We start from the raw sequence: 22988 nt of genomic DNA, 5'->3' as shown, positions 1-22988 counted from the left end.
TTTGATTCTATCCTAATATCATCTTTCTTTGTTGACTTTTCTCCAAGAAGATATCTAAGGCCAATCTTGTCATAAGAAGGTCTTTGATGAAATATTTGTTCATTAATTTTCTCAAAACTTGTGTAAAGTTTCTCTAACTTCTATTTAGTTTGTGTCAACTCTCCTTTCACAATGATGTTGTATTTTTCCAACTTTGCATGCTTTATCTTAATAGAATCTAATTCAGATGTCACTTGACTTAATTGGGATCTATGGTCTACATTCTCACATTTTAGATTAGGTTCACTCTTATTGCCACTAGTCTTAAGACTTAATTTTAGTTCCTAGTAGAAAGAGCCCTTAGGACTTAACCCCTGATCCCCCCAAGTTTGAGGAATAGGAGGAGGAGGAGCATAATGCTAAAGAAGAGGAAATAGAGTTGGAGGAAGAGATGAAGGGGGAGGATAGTGAGAAGGTTGAGGAGGATATGACAATTATGCTAGGGAACCCCAAGAAAAGGAAGGCCGAGGAGGCTTCACTACTAGAAGAAACAAAAGACCAGATTCCTATGATTTTGGGCCCTGTTCCTTCTATTTTTTCACCATAGAGGAAGATATTTCTAGTGGAAGATAGTGGGGAGATGGTTTTTAAAGACAAGAGGAGGTCATGGAGAAATTTCAACACTAAAATAGTGAAGATGGGGATTGTCAGGGAGATGATGAACCCCCAAGTGATGGACGATAAAGATGGAAAAATCTATTTTGATGAACTTATCAACCTAGCTTTGGTTGCAATTTTTGACAATGCAAGAGAATATGGGCTCAATTTGCTCAATAATGCTAAAAACAACATGATAGATAACTTTTGCTCTATCAAGTGGCTATTTCATGAGATATAAGAGCTCAAGGCGAAAAGGAGCCAGAAGGACGACTATATGAGAAGTAGCAACCAAGGATGCCATGCTAACTAGGATGATCAAATCTCAAAGGTTGAAAAAAGAGTTCAAAGGATGGAGACTTCTAATCAAAACCTAGCTAATCAGGTGATTGCAACTTTGAACACCTTGAATAAGAATATCAATAGTTTGGGTGAATCACTGAAGGATGCTAGATTTGGTAGGGAAAAAGAAGATAAGGCCAATATGGACTTTGGACAAGCTAAGGGAGAAATGAAAGAGACCAAGGGATCAATGGATGATCAAAACTAGGACCAAGTGGGCGTGGACAATCGAAGGGCCAATGAAGTTGTAGAGACTTTGCAAGTTCTAGATAGGGAGAACTAATAGTTTTAGTTTTCATTTTTTGTTTCATCCTTATCTAGGGTTGCTGGCTTTTGTTTCCTAGCCATGGGCTTGTCTTTTGGTTTTGGCTTTTTATAAGTAGTTGCATTATAGCTGGACTTTACTTATTATTTCTATTTCAGATATTATGTAAAAACTTTTGGGTTTCAGGATCCCTGTTAAACCTATTTTACTTAATCAAAAACTTCAGTTCAACAATTTTCAACTCATGTTTCAAGATCTCATTCTCTTTCTTGATATTTTTTGTATCATCATTAACACTTATTAGTGTAGAAGATTCCTTGCCAAATTTTAGATCATCAATTTCATCTTTTAGTTTTCCAATGTAAACTTTTGCATCTCTGTATATATCTTTTGAGTTATCTCTTTCTTTAGTAAGAAGATCATTCTATTCAAGAGATTCTTCAAGATTTTTCTTCAACTATTCCATATTCACTGGGATCTTACTTAAGCTATTAAGCCTCTTCAAACTAACTACATTCTGATACCAATTGTTAGAAATAGATAATAATGGGGGGAGGGGGTGTAAATCAATATTCTACAAACTTCCACAATTGAGTATTGTTAATTACTTTATAACTTGCATATGAAAATAAACCAACAATTTTGTACAATAAGTATAACCATACACATAGAGAACTCATAACACTATTATTTATTAAGTAGGAAAACCTTGGACGAGTGCATTTGACCCCATTTTTCGACCAATATATGTAAAAATTTTGACCCAGGTTGGTCTATATTTTGACCAATTTACTGGTCGGTCAAAATTTTGACCAATATGTTGGTTGACAACTTTTAGAATGTTGGCTACTATTTCTACCAAGAATTGGTTAAAATTTTGACCAATGTTTGGTGGAAAACTGCCATGAATTGGTTGAAATTTTGACCAATACATAGGTCAAAACTTCTAGAACTCTTGATGTTGTTTTTGCTAGGAGTTGGACAAAATTTTGACCACTATAAGGTAGAAAACTTTTTGGCAATGGTTGAAATTTTGACCAATGTTGGTAGAAATTTTTTTGGCATTGGTCAAAATTTTGACCAATGTTGGTAGAAAACTATCAAGCATTGGTCAAAATTTTGACCAACACTTGGGTGTAATTTTTTTTGAAGCATTCTATAAAACAATTCACATGCCTTGCATATGATTTGGCATTTTTCATGCATCCTGCACTCTCTCATTCAACTGATGATGGATTATAGAGAGTGATCTGAAATAATGATGCCAAAAAACACACACAATCAAATCCAAAATGAACTTGCATTATAAATGGATTGTGGAAATTTGATATTGTTAATTTTGCATGCATGTCTACCAGGAAAATCACAACTTAAACATATATAAATCAAGATTTATATATGTTTAAGTTGTGATTGTCCTGGTAGACATGCATGCAAAATTAACAATATCAGATTTCTACAATACATTTGTAAAACATTTGTAATGCAAGTTCATTTTGGATTTTATTGTGTGTGTTTTTCAGCATCATTGTTTTAGATCACTCTTTGTAATCCATCATTAGAAGGATGAGAGAGTGTAGGATGCATGCAAAATGTCAAATCATACAAGGCATGTGAACTACTTTATAGAATACTTGAAAGAAGCTAAGAATATTGAAATGAAAGTATAACAGATCAAGTATTAAATATGGCTTTCCTCTTCATAGATTTTAGATCATCACTATCTGTAGAACTTTTAGCCAATGCATCACTATAATCAGCCTCAAAAAACTAAAACAATTATATTCAACATTGCAAATAGAAGAACATCTGAACAAAATTTATATGTTAAACTTTGCTATGTGTACAATAGTGACTATAGTCTCCCATTTTCATATTTTCCACATGCATCTTAACCTTTCCCAGTTCAAGCTTCTAAGTTCCACCTTTCATCTCTTGCTTTTAGGATCTAGGGTTCATGTGTGTGCATTTCTAAATGTCTTGAAAATTTGATGACTGCCATAGCCAACTAATGACAACTTTCAAGCTAGGGTATTAAGCTTTCACTTCTTTTCCTTATTTGTCTTTTGCTAGGCTTAAAATGAAAAAGAAAACTAGTGTGAGTGGAGAAGGAGGTCAATAACCAAGTTTTTATAAATGATAATCAAATTTGAAAATTAAAAAACACAATTGTAAAACAAAAGAATTTTATGTTATCCTAAATTGTATGTGTGATATTTATAATTTAAACCATACTTAAAAACCTAATATAAATTTAAGGACTAATTCCCAGCATCCTTCTTTAGTGCAAACATGTAAAAACTTTCACACTTTCAACTACAATAAGCCCAACTCGCGTAACTAATGAAAGGCACCTCTCATGGTTTTCACACATGTTTATCACAAATCTAGAGACTAATTAGGATACACTCATCAATATTGTCATGATGAAACCCAAATCACAAATAATAAACACCAAATAAATAGAAATCAAAATAGACAAAATAGACACATTCCCTTGAACACTCTATTAAAATAGATCATGATACCAAGCAAGATCATTTCTTGCATACTCTCATGGAGGGTTTCTTGTGTTGTTGTAGGTGATCATGAAGTGTTGGGCTAATCTTCAGCTCCTATAGTGTGTAGATGAGAAGTGCATCAAGGAAGGGTTCACTACAAGCAATAGCTCATCTAGCTGAACATAACTTAAATATAAATAGATGTTAACATATATGTATATTGATGAAATTGTACCTACCCACACACATTTATATTGCAAGCACAAAGCACATAACATATAAAAATCAATACAACATTACTTGCAAAAAATTTGTTTATTAAGTCTAGGCTTGAAAACTAAAATTAGGGAAGAGGAATTTGAGAAGCATACCAAATATGTTTAGTCCCAACCTCATATATATTGGTTTAAAGAAACCATTGAAAAACTGAACAAACCACCAAGTGATATAGAAAGTTATTGCAACTTGAAACATAACCACACTACCAAATTGTATTCAACATTTCAATCCCACAAAATCATCTAGTACACATTTCAACATAGATTAACAAAGCCCCAAATTTTTATTAGAACTAAAATTTGAAACAAATGAAAGGTCTATAGATCAATAGGTTTCAAAGTGCAGTGCAATAAATAGAAAAAATGCCTTCTTACCATTCACTGATGAACTTTTTTGAAACCCAGCTTTGTAGAACAACATAAAAAGCCTGGTCAAATACAAAACCACACAACTATGAATTACAAAAGCATTCAAGAATTTACTAAGCTTTTGACAACAAAAAAAGGAAAAATAATAAAAAATAACATCACAAGCACAAAACAAATTAAAAGTTAGAGTAGCATCATTAAAATCATAAAAAAATGTTATTTAAAAACAAATTAGAAACTTATTTAAATTATTTTTGGAATCCATTTAGATTAAAAACATTAGAGAAGTTTCTACACTATCTTATTAAAGAGCCTGAAGCACTTGTTTGGGTATATGTGATAAAAAATATGTACAAAAATCTTTAACAAAGCCTGAAATACACAAAGGAAATTAGAGCTGAGTAGAACATAATCTTTTCAAATGTAATGACTAACAGTTACAACATGCTTTACATGATTCTTCATAGTAGTAAGCTATATGAAGGATTATAAAAATATGAATCCTTGAATCATCTCACCTGGATCAAATCTGTAAGCTTTGCCTCATACTCCTCAACTGTCAAATTATCTTCTGTACCTAATGGTTGCCCTAGTTTAGCTTCAAGTGTAATGTTCTTTGCATGGGCCATGGTTGTTATTTGTTTAGTATATGAAATATTCTCACTAAAAGATATATGTGAACCATCCACCATTACAGAGTCAACACGCTAATAAATAATCATATACACAAAAATAAGTCTATGAATGTTTTTGCACATACAAAGATAATCATTCAATGTACTACGAGGATTTAAATCTGATACCTCCAAAAGACTTCATAAGTTATGATGGAAATAATTACATTGTACAAAAAAAATGCAGCAACTATAATGATCTCACCATGGAACAGGTGACAACACAAGCATGCTACTGTATGATTCATTTCTTTCTATAAGGTTCGACTGAATCATTTATTCAGATACTAAGAGATGTTATGAATCTAAAAAAGTTTTGTGATACCATTGCATATAACATACCATCTCCAAAGTCTCAATCAAGTCATGCTTTTCAGTTCCATGATCAATATGCATTGTGATAGGGACCTATCAAAGTAACTTTTATGTTAAGCATTATTCAGAAATGAGCCAAATTTAACTATCAAAGAATAAAATTGGGATAATTCATTATGTAATTCTACTGAAAAAATTTCACTTCACATTTAAATAGGATAGAGAATGATCAATTTTAGTTTATGGATGCCATCCTACATGAGATCATTCATTTTCCTTGAACTTCAAGCTTAAGAGCTAAATAAATTGTAAAGCATCTTCATAGCTACTTATGCAAATCACGTGCTCCAAAGAACCAACACTTGTTAGCTCAAAAAGTAGTAGCAAATCATTGAGGAGAAATAGAACAGAAAGTAGTGGTAGTATTTTAAGTAATATCTATACTTGATATTGAAATATTGTACAAGAAGCCCCTTGTGGATATGCATTAGGGGATTGTTTTCCATTTACCTTTACATAATATTTAGAATACTCTTGGGTCTTTTGACCCTATGACAGAGTAAATTCAAACTTGAAAATGGACAAGGTTTAATGTGTCATGATTTGATAGTAGTGATATGGTCAAAGAAATACTTGGAACATATTACTTCCTACCACACAAATTTTTGCTGTTGCACTTCAAAATATTTTAATAATATTGTTCTATATATACATTACACTTCCATTTTATTTTATGTGACTTTGCAAGGACACTGCCTTCTGTTCCATGCATGATTTTCCTTTCTAAGATCTCTTGTAATATTCATAAGAACCTATTTGCTCCATAAAACAAGTAATTCCAAAATGCAAAAATAGCTTAATTGTTTTTACAATGATATTTTGATGTACACAACATGATACGCTCTCTGGATACATATAGCAAAATGCTCTAAAATAGAGATACACCATGCAACCAAATGTGCTCCCCCATGCTTTAGGGCACTTGGATGGATCTGTGAATACAAGAAGAATAAATCAAATCAATAGAGACCAAAAGAAACATGTCATTCCAAAAAGGCTACCTAGTACAACTATGTTATTAAGAAAGTAAAATTGTCATTAGTTTTGATTATTATACTAACAAATAGACATCACCTTGGGTGTCCTTTAATTGTGGCTTGAATTATATAAAAGCTTAAGAAGAAAACAAGTCATGTAGTGAGGAGTTTGATGGAAGTGTAGTCATAGAAGAGATGGAAGTCTAAGCATTGTTATAGATTTACTTGGTACTAAAGGAGTAATAGGGGTCACTAGATGTTGATAACCTTAATCCCAATCACTGTTTTTGTTAAATTATCTTCTAATTGTCTTTTGGAATTTTTTGGCTAAATCATCCTATAAAAATTTAAAAACAAAATTGTAAATAACCTAACTTGCAAAATAGTTGGGCTTTTTTCAGCCTCAGCTACAACTATAATAGCTGCAGCTGTCTCAAGATTGTATACATTGAATGCTCCAACAACATATTGATGTCTTTTGGCTTCTTGAAGAAATAAATTAGTATTCTCCAGCAAATAATCTCTTAAGTTTTACAAGAAACCCATGTAATGATTACCAGCTCTTACCAAAAGAAGATCTTTCGTTGAAGATCTTGTTGGAACAACCCAATTCTTAACTATATGAGCCAATGCATCATTACCCCCAACATTACCTATAGGAAAACTTATTAGTACTTATATGGGAGTAGACTTATAGATTGGGGGATTTTATTTGCATATTTTGAAATACATAGAAATACAATATAAGAAACACCAAGGTGTCTACTTTCAGGTCCTAGCTGCCATAGGGGAACCCCAACCAAGGCTTGTCCAACCACCTCTGCATGATGTGCTCCCATTGCTTTGGTGGCTAGATTTGATGATGTGATACCTCCCTAAATAGAAGTCAAGAAAAATCCATAGCAAAAGGTTTTTAATAATATTTCATATTACTAAGAGAAAAATGCACCCAAACAACCTCCAATATGTATTATTTTGGCTTCATTCTTATAAGGACTAATTTTACTTATTGAGAAATTTTGCTTGATGTGGGAAATATTGGCTTTTTTTTATTTTATTATTATCATGCATTCATAATAAATAAAAGCATTTGAACTTTTCAATAGAGGTAATGTATAATAATCTAGAGGAAGAGGTTTTCATGGATATTATTACTAAAAACTCATGTTGATAACTAAAAATAATTTTTGGTTAACTACCTATGGGAAGCTTTAGTGAACGGGGGACCTAATTCTTTTTACTGAGCAACCACTAAGATTTTAGAAGTTGGCTCTTCATTCCATGTTGAAGGAAAAGGGAAAAAATATGCTAAACCTACTAAAGCAATGCATCAAGCTTTAGCTTAAATAAACCAAATACATAGGCTATTATGAAAGATGGAATATAAAAGAAAATCCTAGATCAAATATGAATGAAGAATAGTCATAGATTCAAGAACAACTATTCAAACATAAGATAAAGTAAAATGCTTAATAATAATTACAAAACAGAAAAGCTAGTAGCATTGGTAGTATACTTCAAAATGGCTTACTTCTTATCAAGAATTATTTGCTATTTCATATTTAGAAGTCTTGTCTAACATCTAAAATACCATTTTTCTTTAGCATAAGTAAAATTATTTAAACTGGTCAACTGTGAAATGTGGAGGACAAAAGAAAACATGAGATGGACACGAGATTAATAATTAACAACAAAACAAAACTACACATCTTAAATGCATAGTCTTTCACAACATAGATTCTCCTCTACTTCATGCCTCCCATCATTTCATTTGATTTTCTATTCTACCTGGTTCTATTTATCATCTTCCTTCTTTTGCAAATAGATAAGGTTATCTTCATCTAATTATTGGCATAGGATATGTTTCTCATAGATTTCCAAAAATAAAGATCCTTACTATTACTCCAAAAAAAAATGGAACATAGAACAAAGAATATAATCAGGACAATATTGCACATTCATAAATGCTCAACCAAAACAATTACCTTATGTGAACTAATGTTGGGCTAAAATAATTGATCTTTTACCTTGGCAAGAAGGTAGCATGGTCAAATCTAAATTCGTGTAACAATCTCAACCAATGCAGAGCTCACCTTACTATTTATGTCTAGACTTTCACAAGCACCTATTACAATCAGTTTTAGCATGTCTATAAATAAATAATCATGCTGCTTGCAAAAATGCCTAGGTACAATCTAATGAGGGAGTCAATTCTATGAAATAAAATGTGATAATACACATTTTCATGTGTATAAATATACAAAGGAATAACTCAATGGAAAACAAATCTACCAAGTTTAGTATGAAAACTTGAACTCAACTAAAACTTGCAGCACAAAAATTTGATAGGGACTTGGTGCTCAACAAGAATATAGAAAATAAGATATTTATATAAATACACAAAATAAACTTAATTAATGTAAATTCTATAACTTCATAATCTTACTATTTAGATAAAATAGATCGTATAGATTTGATTATAGAAATGATGGCTTTGAAAACCTATAAATATGTTATACTATCCTCTAGATAATTGGCATCTATCTTAGGTTAATTCTTGTTTGTCTAAACACTAACAAAGATTAGTTAAGTGTTACCTTGTCTAAATCCTAAATAGGCACCGATTTGTAAGAGACAGTCTGCACCTATTTGTAAGAGACATTCTTGGCCGACCTAGGAAAGGACATGTCCCTTCTAGGGTAATGTTCCTTAGTCATCATATTTATGGTGAAGTCAAAAGGAATAAGGAAACTTAGTTTGTAAAGGATATGCACAAAAAGAAGAGATTGACTATGGAGAATATCCTCCAAGTGGATTGAAGGAAAAAGGAAGGAATTATGTAAATAATCTTTATTATGTTCCATATCATTTGCCACAAGCTAAAAAAAGAAGGAATTATGTGCTACTTATGATTATGTATATTTGTTCATAAAATTGTTAAAGACTTTTGTACATATTTTTGGTCACATATACCCAAAAAAGTGCTTCGAGCTCTTTAATAAGATAATATAGAAACTTCTATCATGTTTTTAATCTGAATGGATTCCAGAAAATAATAAAATAAGTTTCTAATATGGGATATAAAGTGAGCCCACATTGTTCAAAGTTCATAATGATTGTAAGATTTCTTTTAAGGATTTCAAAGACTTTGTTTGAATACAAAGGATAAGAAAAGTAAAGGTCATGTCTCTTTGTTTCTTGAATGTGAGGTTAGATTTCATGAGGCAAAGCTAGACATGACAATTGTGTGTTCCTTTGCTATGAGAAATACTAAGTAGAAGAAAAGTTTGTCTACTAACTAGGTTTTCAACCCCAACGCGTGGATATGCTAGCTGAAATTTTTTATGCTGTGGCACTTTGTTTAAAAAGTATCTAATGATGTTCCTCTAGATTTTTTTCTTCTTCAAGTTTTTAATGATGCTACTCCAATTTCTAATTTGTTTTGTATTTACTATTTTAATGATGTCACTCTACTTTTAATTTGTTTTGTGCTTAATGCTGACAAAAGAGAGATGTGTTGTAGAAACTTAAGTTCAAAAGTAGTGAACTTCCTTAATCAATTGAAGACAACACAATCTTTAGATGTTGTAGGGTTTCAAAAATACTAACATTCCTTAGTTAATGTAGAAGTAGCCTAGACAACTCATCTAGACACAAACATTTGGAAAGAAAAGTTGAAACAAATAAACTACTTCCTATTGAATGCACTCATAATTCTAGTCTTTTGATTTTACATTTTGGGTGTTTGGTGCTCAATCACCATTCTAGTCATTCAATTTTACATTTTAGGTGCATAAAGAACCTATAGTTATAGTATGCCTATATAGAATTTCTACATATGACCCTATTATTGGGTCATTTGAAATCATTAGGTAACTTCATTGTCTTTTGCTTCACCCTCAATTGCTAAGCATGTAATCTTGGTGAATTGTTGCCACCTGACATGTGGCTCTTGGTCCTAGCTTTAAGAATGATATAGATAATTCTAGGTGTGCTTGGAAATCAAACATCAATGGTGTTAATAGCCTCAATGGAAGCAAGGCATTGTCAACCCAAAATCTAATAAAGAGTACAAATCAAGCTCATGATTATTTCTCAGCTCATTTTCATTGAGACTAGTTAACTGACACAACTGTGATTTTAGTCACTCCTTTTAGACATGAATGTGTCACAATTTTCTTGTATTTACAAGAAGATAAATAAAACCCACCTAAAATCACAAATTGTAGAAATTTCATTCACACTACCTACAATTGCACCATGAAGATTGTATAAAGCTTCACAAATTGTACATCATAGAAGTACCCAAAATTGAGTGCTGCAACCTAAATAGAGACTACCAATTAGGCATGCAAGGAGAAAAAATAAAAAAGAACCTTACTACTATAGTAAAGTTACTCACAGTACAATTAAATGAACGAGTAGAGAGAATATTCTATATAAATGCAAGGATGGATACCTTAGTTAGGCATTGCAAAGCCAAATTTCTATAAGTAGGCATAGGAAAAAGATTTAGCAAAGTATAGAGCTGTAAGTATCAAATACAAACAAATGGTTAGCAACATTACAAACTAGGAGGACTCTTGACACACATAAAGATAGACATCACTATGTTTTAGTAATTTAAAGCATTCAACATTCTTATTTAAAGCAATATGTGATAATAAAATAATTAAGGAGCAAAAGACATTTATATGAGATGATATATGTTGGATGAGAAACAAACTAGGGGAGATTCAAATATATAACCAAGAGGAATCCATGATAAAAATGCATGAAGAGTGGCAAGAGTTTCCCTTATAAGTTTAGGATGTTGTGATGTTGATAATACATAGAGACACAGTTCATGTATAAGCTAGAATTCACTGCAATTATCAAAGAGTTGACTTAGATTGTATTGAAAAAAATTATTCAATATACCCATTCAAATTTTATAAATAGAATTATCCATCAATATTTTATTAAAAAAATTACCCATCTTTTCCAAATTCAACCATTTGAAACTGAAAAGACACTTTCTATGTAATGCTTAAATTGACATATTGCTCTACCTATTCAACGATTGCTTTAGTTCCTTAAAATTCTGCTGTGTCATGTCACCTTGAGAGAAGTCAAAAATTTCTTCACTAAGCAACTAAGGATAAAAAATATAATATTTTTAGTAACATCTTTACGAGATACAAAGATACATGAAATCTAAAATACTTGATGAATCACCTTACCTTCAAAATAGCCATACAATTTTCACATATTGTTTCACTAATTTTTGTAGCAAAAACAAGATTAGGTATAAATCTTGGCCATCTGCCCGACCATTCATGCTTCAACACCTGGAATATTGTAGCTTTAATATTAGCTTTGAGATTTAATTTAATGCTTGAAATTTCCTCTCGAAGTATCAAAAATTTAGAATTAAAACAGACGGACTATTATGCTATCTTCTATATAGAAAACCTAGTTCTGAGCAATTGTCTATTAAGAATCATAGAGTAAAAACCCTCCTCGATCATGTAAAATAGAAGATAAAATCCCTTTGGCCAAAATACAAGCTCATTTTTAATTTTTGTTTGAACTTTGGGGTCATAGATCTTACATCACTAGTAAATTTAGCCCTAAATTTCAATGGGAAAAGGTCAAAATTGCAACTAGAGTTGGTCAAATAGATGACTAAACCTATCGTCAATCTTTTTAAGTTGGTTTTTCATTAACGTAATTATGTGTCAAAATTTTGACTCAAAAAAGGTTGACTTATTGATGTGAGTTTTGTCAATTTCCTTAGTCCAGCTTGAACTCTTATTTCCTCATTTGTGTCCATCACTAGTTGAAATTTTGACATACACCCCTTGACTTTTTTGACAATAAAGCCAAATGTTCGATGGCAAAAAAGACCAACTGTCATCAAAATTGTGACTTAGACCGCTTAATTTTATATGACAGTACCATACATGTGATGGAAAAAGGAAGACATGTTGGTCAAAATTGAGACCGATGCTTGGTAGAAATTTAGACGAGTTGTGCAAATTATTGCAAAAGTTTTGCTCTCATAGGAGCCTTCTAAACTACACAAAATTGGATTCTAAAACATAATTGCTCGGTGTGAGACTCAGGGTATCGTGCACATTTCTACCTCCACAAAATTGTTTCTTTCATATCACATAATTTATTTCATACAAAACAATAGGAAGGAGGACGAAATGTGTATGATATCCTGAGTCTCCACCAAGCAATTATGCTTTAGAATCAAATTTTGTGCAATTTAAAAGGCTCCTATGAGAGCAAAGCCTTTGCAATAATTGACACAACTCATCTAAATTTTGGTTCTTGAGACACCATTTCTTGTGAAGACTATAGGGAAAAATAAAATTAGGAAATAATTATTTATCAGGAATGAAAGCCAATAACACTAATTAATCTCTATTTTTCAAATAGATAAACGTGACAAAAAACTTATAGTCCTAATCACATCATCATAAGAGTGCATATATAACTATAACCTCTTATTTGGTTGCTTGTTGATCAATTCCTTGGCAAGAGCATCCAAGACATAATGTTAAAATGCAATAAATCACTGAGCCTATTTCTAGCAATTGAACTGTACTATAGAAACAAAAATGGCCTTAAAATTGACACCTCACCAGTTGTAGTTCATTTGCATCCATAATGGCTTTACAAAAGTTGAAAGCTTACCATTTTTCAAGAACAAAAAAGGCACTCATAGTTCAGCTACATCAATAAAAGTAAAGTTATTTGAATGTTCAAAAAATGTGATACTTCCACTTAATTGCTAGAAAAGCCATAATTCCTCAGTATACATCATCTTTGATGGAATGTTCATAAGTGAATGATTTTTTCTAAAAGCTCAAACTTATGCACAGAGAAGCACCATTCTCTTGAAGATATATATATATATATAGGTTACAAGACTGATACATCGAAAGGAACATGGTGAGGGCAAGAGACAATCATCAATATCAATTGTGGAGTTGCAGATAGGTAAGTGATAAACATAAAAAGGTAGTACAAGGCACCATTTTCCATGTTCTAATATGATGAATTACCTTGGAGCTGGTTCTAAACCTTGATTTCTTAATGTTGGATTTGATCCAACGTTACCATTATTTGGAGGAGGTCCCACACCCCACTTTCCTATTGATTTTGAAGGCTCGGTGACATAAAATCCTCTATCAATCATTCCAAGAGCGAACTAATTTGAGTCAAATGGATGTGATGCAATTAATAGAGGATAGGCACTGCATGAATAATCAAAGGATACATTTTGAGTTAAATCATACAATACGAGAAGGGTATCACATGAATATACCACACTTGAAATGGGAGTAGATAGATAATCATGAGATGTCCACTATAGTACAAATAGATGTGATATCAATTTACAATCATATAGAGAAGGTAGCTTATATCATTATCACTTACTAAAGTTGAATTCTAAATTGTTGACAAAGACTTCCATAACACAAATGGTCAAACTTAGAAGCATCATAAATAGAAAGCTGACTATCATGAACAACCAACAAGTGAACTTGATCATTATGGAATTGTACTCTTGTATCCCCAACTAGTGGTGATGATCTTCCTATCTGCACTTGTAAAATTTTTTACTTTGGCTTCTCCCATCTATTAATGCTCCAAAAATAGAGCTGCTAGAACATTGGCCAAAAATTTAGTAATTTGAATCTATAAACATGTGAATGTACAAAATGAGATGGCAATGGATATACAAAATGAAGACAAACCTAGGCATTGGCAACAGAAGATACCAATACATTCAAAGTGTGTGAAAATGCCAAGCCTGTAATTTTCTTTTGGTGGCCTTTAAGCTTCATTTTTATTTGGTTAGTTTAAACAAGTTTTAAAAAGACACAAGTTAGAATGTCATCATATTGGACAATACCATCATATTGAATGACCCCAAATACTCTTCCTATAAAATAAACACCAAAACAAAATGAACAAAATGAGGACAATTCACTTTGATCATGTATAACATTTTTGCATCAACTTTGCAATTCATATTTTAGAATCTATAATCTAGACAGTGAATTAGTGAAAAAGAGAACTGCCATGATGTATCATTCAGTATAGTGAGCTTGAAAAGAAACAAAAAGTCATGCTAGATCATAAATATAATTTTAGAGATACTTGTAATCAAGTCTACAAGCTTTCCAATTTAAGATACAAATTAAGACTTTTTCATATGAGTGTGGTTAGGTTAATAATGGATCAGACAAGATAATGAGATAGAAAAGAGAAAAGTTATGATGATAGATAAAGCTATGATTTCTAATTTCGAGTTTACAAAAATACACAATCAACTCAAAAAATGAAAATTTAGAGCGAATAAAGATTTTGTTTATAAGTAGTTTACTTAGTGCACACTATTTTTCTCAGAATTTAATGAATTTCAAAGATTTTGATATGAATTCATAAATCTCTTTTGCATCAATATTTATGAGTTATTAACAAGACATTATGGCAATGGTGCATACTCCATTATCTATCATGATCAAGATAGGAAGTTAGAGAACACAAAAGTTGTGATGGTAGATCATAGAACATGATCTAAAATATTGATAGGAAAAAATGATAAAAAAAATTGAATCTAAAAACAAATTAGGCTGTCTTACTTTCTTGGTCTATAATAAAGATTTTCAAATAGTTCAAACTCCCATCAATATAATGAATTAAAATAATAATAATAATCCTGATGATGGATTGTAAGAACATGGATCATACTCTATAATGCATTATTGAAACAATGATCTAGAAAAAACAAGATGATAATGGATCATAGAAAATGTTGACACAGATAAAATATATGCAAACAATTTCAAGAGCACTCAAATTTGTAATAAATGTGGTAGTCATACTCTATAGATCTACATTAAAGACCTTAAATATTTGAATTATTATCTATCTTGAAGATACTAAGCTAGATAAGATAAGTTTGATACATAGATCATAGAATTTTGACAACATACTCTGTGATGCATCAAAATAATAAATCACAAAGGAAGAAAGCTATACTAGTAGATTGCAAGAATGAAATCTAGAAACCTCCTAAAAAGAAATCAAAAAACATGTAACATTTCTCCATTCAAGCACTCTTACAACTAATGAGAGATGGTATCAAAATAGGAAAAGTTGAGCAAATTATTTAATTGATCTAACCTGTTGGACTCTAAGACAAGAGAGAATTAAAAGTAACTGTAACAAGCCAACCACCAAATGAAGCAACAAAAGACACCAAGCTACTAGCATTGCCCTTCATATTTATAGGAAATATCTACATCAAACCAAACATAGATAAATCTATAGATTATGAAATTCATATAAATTAATTATCAATATAAATAAATCATTGATTATTGATATAATTGCTTTTAATATTTGGAAGGTTGGGTTCAATTTTGACTAATGTGACCTAAAAAATAAAGTTCAATTACCAAAATTTCATTGCAGAATTGTCTTTTTAGTCTATATTAGTTTTGTAAAACTTTTGGAGAACACTTGCAAGCTCCAAAACTAATTGGTTTACTAAATTGCTTTATCTATTTCGTAGTTAAGGATTTGTTTTAAATTAATGTGGCCTAGGGATTAAGTTATAACCCATGTTTCAAAGCTCATCTATTGATAGAGAGATTCTATATTGGCGAGGTACATGCATCTGTAGCCAGGGGTAGGAATTCCTAATGATCAAAGGATTACACCAGGGTGTTGAGAATGATTGAAGTGGGATATAAACATTAAATTCTTAGAGAATGAAGAGTTTGAATGAAAGAATGATTTAGAAGAAAAACTCTCTAGATATTTTCAAGGTGGGTGAGGATGAGGGTATATAGAGGAACTAATCCATAAGACATTGGGTCTTCTCATTAAAGAAAATTCTCTTTATAATGATCACAAGGTCCATTCTTCTCAAGAATTTTGTCTAGCCTCTGGTAATCAAGAGTTGGGTACTAAACTCAAAAGAAATGATAAGGTAGGAAGTTTTGATTCATTAGTGTTTATTGATAGATTGACTTCATCTCTGCATTTTCTTCTTAACCTAGTCAATTCACTTTTCTAATGAGAACTAACCTCAGACATTATAACCTATGGAATTCTGCCAACCCCTAATGAAAATGTTGCAATATAGGCCTGTACAACATAAATACAAGAAGATCTTATAAATAATAATTTTTATCAGAAATGGATATTGAATTATTGAGATCTGAATAAAATATTGCCTCGTTAATGATGTAATACTCACCAATAGACCAATTAGAGCTAGCCTACTCCCAATCAACTGTAAAAGAGATTGTGTAGAGTGTTCCTATAGAACAAGGTAGACCAAAATAATTCAAAATAAACATCATAATTTTGATGTTCTATTTAATTGTAATTTTTTGTAATTTATGTACTTGGTAATTATGTTGAAAAATTTGTTGCCAACTTGTGGACTAAACTAACATTAGAACTCAATTATCAAATAGAAAATATATGCATGTCAATAATTGTTCCATTTTTAAACACATTGACACAACAATGGCATTCCCTTTATAGTCTTAGATGATTTAACAAGAGAAATGGCTACTTTCTTTTGCATGAGCATTAGGTAAATGAAATTAAATCCCATTAAATTGAGTTAGTGGACATAAAGTGTTATAATGATAGGAAAGTGTAATTACTAGTGTGTAGAATGACAATCCAATAATAAGGCAACTGATACTCATTCCTCCTGTAGCAATCTAAAGAAAGTTTTCTTTAATATTGTTCAAATTAATACACAGTAAATGTCCTTATAATAGTCTATATTTAGGACCTAACTCATACCATGAGAAGTGGTCTCCTACCAGATTTGTCCATCAACAATGCACCTACTATTGTCATTGACACCTGCTAAGCACCACTTTCTAATTAATAGGTAAGAAAAACATGTTCAATCATTGAGAGGAACTAAATAAGATATTCTTATCTAGAATTGACCATTGTTGGCACCTGAACTATAGCAATTGCAACTGATGCTGTCTAACTTGAAGAATAGCCTACAATGAAGTCCAAATTAATTATATTACATTAAAGTCCAAAAGTCTTTTGACCTCTTATGAATTCCTTTTGCCTATAGTTTCTACTTGATATTACTTTTTAAGATCTTTTTGTTTCTTTATTGTATGGGTTTGAACCCTATCCCACTTTATCTAATCAGAACAATTATATTACATCTAAAACAGAAAAGAACACATTTATATCAACAAAAATGAAAGAGAAACATCTAATATCCTAACGTAGCTTCTCACCAATAGCCTCAAAGATTGCACTAGTGTAAAATATAACACCATTGATTCCACCAATTTGTTGGCATACCGCTAGGCAACACCAACTTGATACATAAAATACAATTATTAAGTTGTAAAGGATGACTGAATAAATAATTAAGATTCAACAAACAAAATTTCATCAAGTACAGTACATATTATGAAGTTGTAAATGATGAATGGATTATTGGAAGGAATTGTGGATGAGTAGATAAATTATGGAGAATCAACAAATTGTTGAGTATATTGCTTACAATGATAGCAAGAGCATAGTTTCTGTGAAACAAATCAAGTATTTTGATCTTGGGCAGATTTTCCAACTCCTTTATATATTCTTGTATAATATATTCAATAGATTGATAACCTAATATCAGCAGCAATCAACTATTTTTTTTAATGTCTTCATTGGAATTGATTAGCTCCAAAGTTTTACTCAAATTTTAGCTTAAATTAAAATTGGAAGCTGACCTAGTTGATACTAGTGAATGATATATATATATATATATATATATATATATATATCTAGAATAGACAAAGATATGCACTAGGATTTTAGTTACTTCATATGACACGTCACATTGGCTTCCCCTAAGAGCTTGTAATGCTTCTTTAAAATCTTTATCACAACCAGCCTTTTCTTGGAATGCATTGACAACAAATGTATTAGAAAGGGCACCGCATTTCGAGCATGTAGGGTTTTTTAAATTAGATATTGTATAGTTCTTAGATGGTCATTTTAAAACATCCCACATTAATATGAAAATTGAACATGGAAAATAAGACAATTTTGACTATTTAATACTTTTAGTTTAGAAAACAAGTCTTAGTATGTGATTTTTAAACCGTCTTTCATTAGATATCCCAAATTTCAAAGTTACAACTACTATATAAGCAAAGAGCTTCATGAATGAGACCACTGTTTCTATTATAGTAAGAAAGGACTAAAAACTAGGAAAAGAGGATGACAAAATCAAATAGAACTAAGGCAAGAGTGTACAACATATCTGTGAATTGTGAGCCTCTCAACTCAATTAATCATGAAGCATAATAATAATTGATCTTAGCTTCCACCTGTAAAATCATGGTAGATGACATGATTGTCATAGTTGTTAAGAGCTAAATGCATCCAGTGATGGTTTTGTCTAGATTCCCCTCATGTAGAAAGTTAGGGAATTGATGTTTTCTGAGCTGGCTCATAGCAAGACCATGCAGGAAGCTCATGGCCATGGCTCTGAACACACATAGCACTGTACCCGCAATCTTGAACTAGCTACTTGTAGACTTAATGTCTACTTTCTCCATCCTACAAACACAAAAAAGTACTAATTAGGCCATAAGAGTATAAAAGCCCAATCTTTGAAGAAGTAGAAAACATTTGATTAGAGAGTACTACTCACCCAAAGTACTCACTTTCTCACCACCTTGTTTATGAATACTTATCTTTCTCACCATCTTGTTTATGAATACTTATCTCCATACTTAGCATTATTTTGTGTCTAGAGTGTCATCAATGTTTTTAAATGTAGAATAAAATGGTTGTAAGTATGCATTTCTACCACATGCAAATGATTTTGAGATATAGACCTGGGCAATCCAATCTCCCAAGGAATAGACAACACCACTTATCACCATCTTTGCCAAAATAGGATTTTTCATAAAGCGATGTTAGAATAGTTACTAAAATGGTCATAAATTATGTTCTTATAGGAAAAGAATACTTTGACTTAAGAAAAAAACTACACAATATTAAAACATGACATTGTGCTTTAAAAACTAAAAAGGTACCTATAATGAAGAACTTCATTTGGACTTGCTAATTGGTTGTCACTATTAACTATAAGCTTATCTTTAAAGTTTGAGCTTCACTTGGTTTCGAGAATAGTTTAATATTCTCTACTAAACAAGGCCAACCACATGAAGGTGGAAGCTCATTTGGCCCCTCTCCCCCCCCCCAACATCACTCTAAATTCTCCATTAACATTTAATAACATTCATTCATTCATCCATTTTTGAAATATAACATTCAATCATTATAATCACATGATAGCATTCATTAACACTTAAAATTCATTAACACAAAATTCATTGATACGCAACATTCAAGAGTAATTCATTAACACAATATTCATTAACACCCAACATTCATGAATAAGTCATTAACAAATAAAATTCATTAACACACAACAATAATTTCTTTTTGGCTTTCTCGCAATTTTTTTTTTCATGAAATTTCTAAGAGGAATATCAATTTCCTAGTCATCCCCCTCCTCTACTAGTTCTAATGCATGTCTCCTCCTCATCCATTCAAGAACATCATGAGGCCATTGCACCAAAGGGGGGTCTACTGCAATAACAAGTACTTCATGAATTAAATTCACACCATTTTATATTAGTGAATTATGAGTTTTTATTTAAGTAAAAGAACTATAAATCAAAAAATTAATTTAAAAGAACAAAACATAGATTTTCTTTACCTAAATGTGTGACATGAGCTACCTGCTGATCAGTTTGAACATCCTTCGGCACTCATTCAACATGACATGATTCTATATCCTCTAAAATATACACAAAAAGGTTACACCAAGTTCAATTAAAGATGTTAAATTTTATTAATAATTACATAATTAGTTTTAAATAGAAAATGAGCACCTCCATGGATAGTATGATACACATCAGGGGCTTCATGATGCAGTGTATGATCTGTATCATGATTAACAGGCTGCATTGCAATGTCATGCACATTATTATCAAATAGATTGTTGCTCAAGTATTCAATTTCTAATATATTTTTTAGCATATTTACCTATGCACATGATGCAGGAGACTATTTGGTTGGGGCAATGGAAGCTTACCATAGGCATTCAGCCATGACTGCATAGCCTTGCTTGAAGGCAATTCTTTTGTGTTCTTCTATGGCCTCTAGATTAAAATTAGTGCCCTACATTTTTTTATTAATTTAAAAAATTATTTGTGTTTTATAAATACTTTTTCTCTGCAATTCATTTATTGCTACTTACAACTCATGCTTTGATTTTAGAATATCCCCCAGAGCCAAGTTTGTACTGCCCAACCTTTTCTAGCCTGGCCTTTGTTGCCTTTGATGTGTCCTGCAACCTATGAAAAGTTTGAAATATGTTAGATGATATTGATATAAATATTAATACTAATTAGTGCATTATTACATTAATTTACTAGTAGTTAATACTATTGCATACCTTCTTGCACTTGTTGGTGTAATTTCTCTTTGATCATCCCCTTTCTCCTTTGCATCCCCTTTCATACCTTCTTGCACTTGTTGGTGTAATTTCTCTTCGATAATCCCCTTTCTCCTTTGCATTATTAAATTAATGTACTATTATTTAATACTATTGTATACCTTCTTGCACTTGTTGGTGTAATTTCTCTTTGATCATCCCCTTTCTCCTTTGTTGCCTTTGATGTGTCCTGCAACCTATTAAAAGTTTGAAATATGTTAGATGATATGGATATAAAGATCAGTACTAATTGGTGCATTATTACATTAATGTACTAGTAGTTAATACTATTGCATACCTTCTTGCACTTGTTGGTGTAATTTCTCTTCGATCATCCCCTTTCTCCTTTGCATCCAAAATGAACTCATTCTATTTGCTCACTCTAATAAAGGGAGGATACTCGTACTTCAGATTTAGGACAAGAATCTTTTTATATGAGTCCCTCACAACCTTAAGATGTTTGCAAGCTTTTTGTAACATTTTCTTATGATCAAAAATATTATTACCAAACTCATGCTCTAAATCTTTGATGAGCTGATCTTTTAATTTTTTATCTTGAAAGTTCCACCTTGTAAGAAAAACATAAAATTGTTAGATATAGCTAGTGAAACAAAAGACCCAAATGAAAGGAAAAATGTTGCACCAATTAATGATATGAAAAAAAAAATAGTGGGATAAAATTAGTTCACTTATGATGTTCCACCTTGTACTTATGGTGGGCCCAAATATTTGCAGTGTGAGGTCATAAGGCTTCCTATAAAATGTATCATTTCCTACAAAAAATGTCATGGGATAATCAATCCAAAGCTTCTTATGAATAGGTAAATGCATATCATAATATAAAAAATAATTATTTAAAGTACCTAGAATCTTAGGACATTTTAAAGGCATCGATTCATCATTGTCAATCAATAATGACGTCTACATAGCTCCCATGCTAGAAACATGGGTAGCTCCAAGAAATGATGGTGAATTATCACCAATACTTGCATTATGATTTGTATCTGGCATAGCAGATGGTGCATCTCCCACCTCAAAAAAATTAATCCACTATGTGATGCACCCAAGATAAAAGTACAAATTATCAACTCATAATTAACATAAAACCAAATATAGCAAAAGAAGGATTTACCAACTGGATGTCCCCTTGTTGCCGACATTGTAGTTGACAATCTTGTGTGGACGTCTGTCGACCTCCTAGGAGTCTCTTGCACTTGATGACTTGAACAATACATTGCTAGCAAAGGCATTTTGAAATAATAAAAGTAAGAGTTAACTTAAGAATTTTTTGAATGTTTGAAATAAAAAATTCCTTGTAACTTGTCAACTAAAAGATTATTTTACCAGTGTCAGTCAGAGCTTTGCTACTACTGGCCTCACTGCGTTGTCCTTGACCAAGTTCTAGATCAGTTGCTAAAAAATCTTGTAACAAGAACACATATTACATATTTTACTTCACAACATAAAATATTATAAAATATAAATCTTTATTAAAAAAATTTTATAACTAAAGATTCATTATTGCTTACTTCATAATGATGAGCTTGCACTCTCAAATTAGATAGCCTCTTCATCATCTCCTCGGATGGAATATTTGCTTCATCCAAAGTTCTCATTATTTCTAAATTAATTTTTAAATTTTTTTTCTTCAACATTATTTTTACATAGGGAGTTTCTACAATATCATCATCAAAAGGGGTAGCTAGTGGCTCTATACTTACTACAAGTGCTTTTCCCTTATCCCGAACATCAATTTGTGAGAGGAATATCAATAAAACTATCATAAAAACTCAAAAATTGTAAATCAAATAACGTAATAATATAAAAAATTTCAACTATCTAATTTTTACAATTTCAATAAGGTTTACCCTTGTTGAAGAATGGGTGGGAGCAACATCCTCATGGCCTCTATCATCTGGTAGATCCATATCATCTTGTCACAAAGATTAAAGATAAAAACTTCAGCTAACTAAAAGCAATGGACAACAAAAAAAAACTTATT

General features: G+C 31.4%; 1 pseudogene; it reads right to left on the bottom strand.

The window, feature by feature from the left end:
- Positions 1-22988, bottom strand: part of LOC149556781 (jasmonate-induced oxygenase 4-like) — a 70106-nt pseudogene that overhangs the window by 28855 nt on the left and 18263 nt on the right.

The sequence above is a fragment of the Cupressus sempervirens genome, chromosome 5 (genome assembly GCF_028749045.1).
Source record: "Cupressus sempervirens isolate cs-2001-9-10 chromosome 5, ASM2874904v1, whole genome shotgun sequence".
NCBI lineage: Eukaryota > Viridiplantae > Streptophyta > Pinopsida > Cupressales > Cupressaceae > Cupressus > Cupressus sempervirens.
Note: the sequence above shows the minus strand (reverse complement) of the source record. Positions and strands in the feature narration are given on the sequence as shown.